Here is a 6,423-nt window from a genome sequence, read left to right as displayed (position 1 = left end):
GTCAGCAAACCTCACCAACACGGGCAGGTGCTCTTCCCCTGCCATGCCCCGCCACGTTCGTTCGTTCGTTCGTTCGTTCGTTCGTTCGTTCGTTCGTCCGTCCATCCGTCAGCGGTCATCGAAAAGGGGCGAGAGCCCCTCACTTCCCTGAGCGTTCCTTCCCGAATGCAGCCCTCACTCACAGATCTCTAGCGTCTGCTTCTGCCGTGCTTTTGAACAGAACAAGTGTGTGGACTGCTGTGGTCTCAAAGCGCTTTCTCAGAACCTCTTCCCCAGAATGTATCCGGCACTTCAACAGTGCCCGCCTCAAAGTCATCGGGAGTAAAGAGACCTTCTGGGATTTCATCAGCTTCATGTCCATCTAGAGATATATTTTGTTTTCCCATTAAGAATGAAAATTTCAAATAAAGATTTCAAGTGTTCTTTGCTTTCCTTCTCTTCGAGGGTTCAAGGTAAAATGTCTTCATCCTGTTCTTCGCCCCCTTCTCTATTGGAGTTCTGAGCACGGCTGCTGTTGATTTCTTTTCTTTTCTTTAAAATATATTTTATTGATATTTTACAGAGAGGAAAGGAGAGGGATAGAAAGCTAGAAACATCGATGAGAGAGAAACATGGATCAGCTGCCTCCTGCACACCTCCCACTGGGGATGTGCCCGCAACCAAGGTACATGCCCTTGACCGGAATCGAACCCGGGACCCTTCAGTCCGCAGGCCGACGCTCTATCCACTGAGCCAAACCGGTTTCGGCAGCTGTTGATTTCTTTATGTTTTTGTTCCTGCTCAGAAGTTTCGTCAATATTTTTCCTGTTTCAGTGTCCTGATTTCATCTTCACTCAACTCTTGTATTGGATTTCTGTGTCTACTATGTGCATCGTTCAAATGACTGGTAAGATCAGATATTGTTGGTGCTGCATTATCTCGAAGAACTGTCCTGTGAGGACCAGCTCTGCAGATCACAGAGGCCTCAGAGTGTCTGGCACATAATCGGTAACGCTTGCTTAGTCCATCAGGTGTATTTTCTTCTGAGTCTGCTCTCCTACAATTTTACACCCACTTCTGGCATCCGGCTGGATCCCTCGGGAACCTGAAGAAGAAGACCAAATCTGACTGCGTGCTCTTCGGCGTGCAGTCTCTCCTGCCCGGCCCCTCCCCCCCCCCCCCCCCCCATGCAGGCCCAGCGCTCCCCTCCCCGCCTGCCCGTCGGGGTGGGGGGTGGGGGCGGGCATTCACTGTTTTAATAACATGAAATACAAGTACAAAACATGGTACAAGTATACTTTTTACTACATGGAGGTGTAATAATACATTTGTGTTGTTTTTGTAAATATATCTTCACTGATTTCAGAGAGGAAGGGAGAGAAGGGAGAGAGAGCGATAGAAACATCCACCATGAGAGAGAATCACCAGTGGGCTGCCTACTGCATACCCCCTACTGGGGATCGAGCCCACAACCCAGGCCTGCGCCCTTGAATGGAATCGAACCCGGGACCCTTCGGTCCCCAGGCTGATGATCTACCCACTGACCAAAACTGGCCGGGGCGGCACTTTGTTTTATACTTTTATACGTGACAATGCAAGGAGGAGATGTAAGTGGGTTACAGGAAATCTACTGGTGGTAGATGAGGGAGGGAGGGAGGGAGGGAGGGAGGGAGGGAGGGAGGGAGGGAGGGAGGGAGGAGAAAGCAAAGGGGGAGTGGGTGGGGGTGGGAGTGGGGGAAACCTCTGGGATTAGATAAAAAGTAAAATGATAGACACATACTTCTTCTTTTTTTTAAAATATATATTTTATTGATTTTTTTACAGAGAGGAAGGGAGAGGGATAGAGAGTTAGAAACATCGATGAGAGAGAAACATCGATCAGCTGCCTCCTGCACTCCCCATACTGGGGATGTGCCCACAACCAAGGTACGTGCCCTTGACGGGAATCGAACCTGGGACCCTTGAGTCCGCAGGCCTATGCTCTATCCACTTAGCCAAACCAGCTAGGGCCATACTTCTTTTTTTAAAAAATATGTTTTTATTGAGTTTATAGAGGAAGGGAGAGAGAGAGAGACATCATGGATGACAGAGAATCCGGATCGGCTGCCTCCTGCACGCCCCCTAGTGGGGCATGCGCCCTTGACAAGAATCGAACCCGGGACCCTAAGGTCCGCAGGCTGACGTCGGTCGGCTCTACCCACTGACTGAGCCAAACCGGCCAGGGCCACACCTACTTCTTTTACTTAGGTGGGTGCAGGACAGATAGTTAACAGGCAACAATACACATGATAACAATGACAATGAAGGAATCTATGGTCTCTGTCCCAGCGCCCAGGCGCATTTGCTGGTGTGTGTGTGGCGGGGGGGGGGGGGGGGGGGGGGGGGTAAGGCGGGGGGGAAAGGGAAGGGGGAGGGGCGTTCGGAACTACAAGTTCCTCTGACATTTCAGAGGTATGTTGTCTTAGATGCAAAAGGACCGTAGGTTCAGTTAAGGTCAACGCAGACCTTGTCAGGGAAGATTCCGGCCTAGGACGCGACCACCCACCACAACTGCTCTTAGTTACGGGCTCCCTTCAGACCGCCCCTGTGCTCGCTTTAGGCCTTTCCGTTTGCGAGACCGCCGTACAGGCCTTCCCTGAGCTCGTCAGGTTAGCACGTCATCTTTTCTGTCAGAGAAGGCAGTTTAAGCCCTAACCGGTTTGGCTCAGCGGACAGAGTGTCAGTTAGAGCGGTCCAAAGGGTCCCGGGTTCGATTCCGGTCAAGGGCAGCTGTCTGGGTTGCGGGCTCCATCCCCAGTCCGTAGGGGGGGGGGGGGGGGCGGGGGCGTGTGTGTGTGTGCAGGAGGCAGCTGATCCATGATTCTCTCTCACCGTGGATGTTCCTTTCTCTCTCTCTCTCTCTCTCTCTCTCTCTCTCTCTCACCCCTCCCTCTCCCTTCCTATCTGAAATCAATAAAAGTATACTTAAAAAAAAAAAAAAATCGAAACCGGTTTTGCTCAGTGGATAGAGAGTCGGCCTGCGGACTGAAAGGTCCCGGGTTCGATTCCGGTCAAGGGCATGTACCTTGGTTGCGGGAACATCCCTGGTGGGAGGTGTGCAGGAGGCAACTGATCGATGTTTCTCTCTCTCATCGATGTTTCTAGCTCTCTATCCCTCTCCCTTCCTCTCTGTGAAATATCAATAAAATACATTTAACAAAAAAAAAAAAAAAAAGGAAGAAGGGAGTTTAGGCAGCCACCATTTTAGCTCCAGGGATTTGGCAGCCGCAATTTTGAAAAGGCAAAGGTCAATCCCTCCCTTTTATCCTCCTCCCCGCCGCCCCTGCCCTCCCCCGTTTTAACTTCCCCGTTTCAATAACATAAAATACAAACACAAAACATTGTACAAGTATGCTTTTTACTACGTGGAGGTGGAATAATACCTTTGCGTTGTTGTTGTTGTTGTTGTTGTTGTTGTTTTCTTTTTAATATGTCTTTATTGATTTCAGAGAGGAAGGAAGAGGGAGAGAGGGAGGGAAGGAGAGAGGAGAGAAACATCCACGATTCGAGAGAATCATGGATCGGCTGCCTCCTGCAAGTCCCCCACTGGGGATCGAGCCCACCACCCGGGCCTGTGCCCTTGACCGGGATCAAACCCGGGACCTTTCAGTTCGCAGGCCGACGCTCTGTCCGCTGAGCCGAAGCGGCCACGGCAATATCCTAATCTGTCTTTTTTATCATAATCTGTATCGTCCACTACTATTCATATAAGGTTTTAACGTGAGTAAAATTTTAAAAACACAAGTCATTTCAACTGTTGTTTTTAATCTTAATATTTCTCTTCAGCTGCTTTGGAGAACTACAAAGAAATACAAAATCACCTTAGCCGACAGTTTTGAGTGGCTGATTTTGTTATTTCACGTTGGCTGAAATCTCCCGTATGTTGACATTGCAAAGACACTGTGCACTGACAGAGGACAGGAAAGTGTGTTGTCTTCACGGTCCTCTTAAAACCTAAGAAGGCAAATGACAGTTTCCTGTAAAGTACAGAACGGTGTAATAAACAACGGCAACACAAAGCCCCACACTTACTGAAGAAAAGCAAATCTGAAAATATTTAAGTCAGAGTACCATCATCAAATAATAACAACAACAACAACAACAATAATAATAGTAATAAAGGCATACTATGCTCAGTAGACCAGATCGGCCAAACAGCGGAACGATCATGCTACGACACGCACTGGCGCCAGGCCAGCCAAGGCAGTTGCGGTGGGATTGCTGTGTGTGTGTGTGGGGGGGGGGGGGGGGGCGGGGCGGGGCGGGGACGCGGACGCGGCCTGCCATCACCCCACAGATGGAGGGAGGCCCAGGCCACCGGCCGGGATGCTGTGGAGGGTGTTCCGGGCCGGCCAGCGATCGCCCCGCAGAGGGAGGCCCAGGCCAGCCAAGTGATCGCACCCCATGCCTGTTGCCCTTCAGAGGAAGGTGACCCGTGGTGGTGGTGGTGGTGGTGGGTGGTGGGTGGTGGTGCTGCGCAGCGGCAAGCAGTGGCAGGGGCGGTGGCGGGGCCAGCTGCAGGCAGCCGGGGAAAGGAAAGCCCCGACGACAGGCCCTGATCACAGATCAGATCACCGGCCAGGCCTAGGGACCCTACCCTAGGGGTCCCGGATTGCGAGAGGGGGCCCAGGCTGGGCTGAGGGACACACACACACCCCACACACACCCCCAACCCATGGACGATTTTTGTGCACCGGGCCTCTCGTCATATAATAAAGAAAAAGTAAACTGTGCTTAAGTGTCCGGAATTCAGCCTCCACAGCACACATCCGTTTTCAGCCGTTTCAGTGAAGACTGCTCTTACAATAAACCAACAAGAAATGATGACAGTACTCTTTACTATGTCGTAAATGCAAAATAAATAAATAAGTGAATAAATAATGCTGCTAATTCCATTAAATATTTGGAAATTATTTTGTTTTCATAACTACATAAAATGGTGTTGGTGTTTATATCTTTTTAAAGTTTTAATGATCACTTATTCTTACTCGTTAAACACACACACACACACACACACACACACACACACACACACATTCATACTAATGTCAACCTGTAAGAATAAACTCTGGAATATTTAAAAGACCATGTTTGGAAAAATGAACCACAATGAAAAATTTCATTGCCAGAATTATGCTTTCTTCTTGGCAGAATCATCTTTGTTCCTTCTTTTTACGTCCCCGTGATAAACGGTGGCCATATTGACTTGAGTGGCAGTCAATGGATCTCGACGAAAGTCAAGGTCTTCCTCGAGAGAATCCAGATCCTTTGTGGCAGCGGTTGAATTCTTTTCCAACGATGCCTGAGGTTCATCAAGATCATACTCAAGCATTACATTCATGAACCGCCCTAACCACAGACACGCTCTGTCGGTAGGAGGACCTGGAGCTTGGCCGGACAGGTTATCTGCCAGTAAGAATCTGGCCTCCAGCCGAAACCAGTTTGGCTCAGTGGATAGAGCGTCGGCCTGCGGACTGAAAGGTCCCGGGTTCGATTCCGGTCAAGGGCATGTACCTTGGTTGCGGGCACATCCTCAGTGGGAGGTGTGCAAGAGGCAGCTGATCGATGTTTCTCTCTCATCGATGTTTCTAACTCTCTATCCCTCTCCCTTCCTCTCTGTGAAATATCAATAAAATATATTAAAAAAAAAAAAAAAAGAATCTGGCCTCCATTGAATTGGTGGACGATGACGACTCCTCCTCCTCCTCCTCCTCCTCCTCCTCCTCCTCCTCCTCCTCCTCCTTCCTTCTTCTTCTGCACGTAGTTCAGATTTTCTACAGTCTGCGTAATTTCAGGAATCTGACCCTTTAGCTGCCTACTTCTCTTCTGAGCAAGGTTGAGTTCCATAAACTTATACTTATGGTCCTGTTCCTCCAACTTCTTTAGCACTGTCTCCGCAGTCTCATCCCCAGGCTGTTTCATGTAAGAATCCACATCTTCCAAAAACACGGCCTCAGGAATCCCCAGGTGGAGCCACCGCCATCTCCCTTCCCTGAAGCGAGTTCTCCTAAGCCATAGCCATCTCTAGCCACTGCCATCTTCCCTTTAATCCTTTCAATTAGGCAATCGCTCAAGAATGTGAGCCTAGCCCTAACCGGTTTGGCTCAGTGGATAGAATAGAGCCGACGTCGGCCTGCGGATGGCAGGGTCCCGGGTTCGATTTCGGTCAAGGGCACATGCCCGGTTGTGGGCTCGATCCCCAGTAGGGAGTGTGCAAGAGGCAGCCGATCCATGATTCTCTCTCTCATCATGGATGTTTCTGTCTCTCTCTCCCTCTCCCTTTCTATCTGAAATCAATAAACATATATCATTAAAAAAAAAAAAAGAATGTGAGCCTAAGCTCTTCCGATCCAGAGTGAGGGACAAATCACGTGTGCGTCAGGCATAAATTCTAGCGGACCGTGC

The 6,423-nt window shown here is 49.6% G+C and overlaps 1 pseudogene across 1 annotated transcript; it reads right to left on the bottom strand.

Annotated features, from left to right (window-relative positions):
* Positions 1-5,149: 5,149 nt before the first annotated feature.
* LOC308240667 (prefoldin subunit 3-like) lies at positions 5,150-6,056 on the bottom strand (annotated as a pseudogene). Its single transcript has 2 exons — positions 5,779-6,056; positions 5,150-5,485 (listed from the first exon to the last, which is right to left on the bottom strand). The product of its transcript is annotated as a prefoldin subunit 3-like (transcript).
* Positions 6,057-6,423: the final 367 nt, after the last annotated feature.

This window comes from Plecotus auritus (assembly GCF_963455305.1).
Source record: "Plecotus auritus genome assembly, contig: SCAFFOLD_52, whole genome shotgun sequence".
In the NCBI taxonomy this organism is placed as follows: domain Eukaryota; kingdom Metazoa; phylum Chordata; class Mammalia; order Chiroptera; family Vespertilionidae; genus Plecotus; species Plecotus auritus.
The sequence above is the reverse complement of the archived record's forward strand: the minus strand, read 5'-3'. Positions and strand labels throughout refer to the sequence as shown.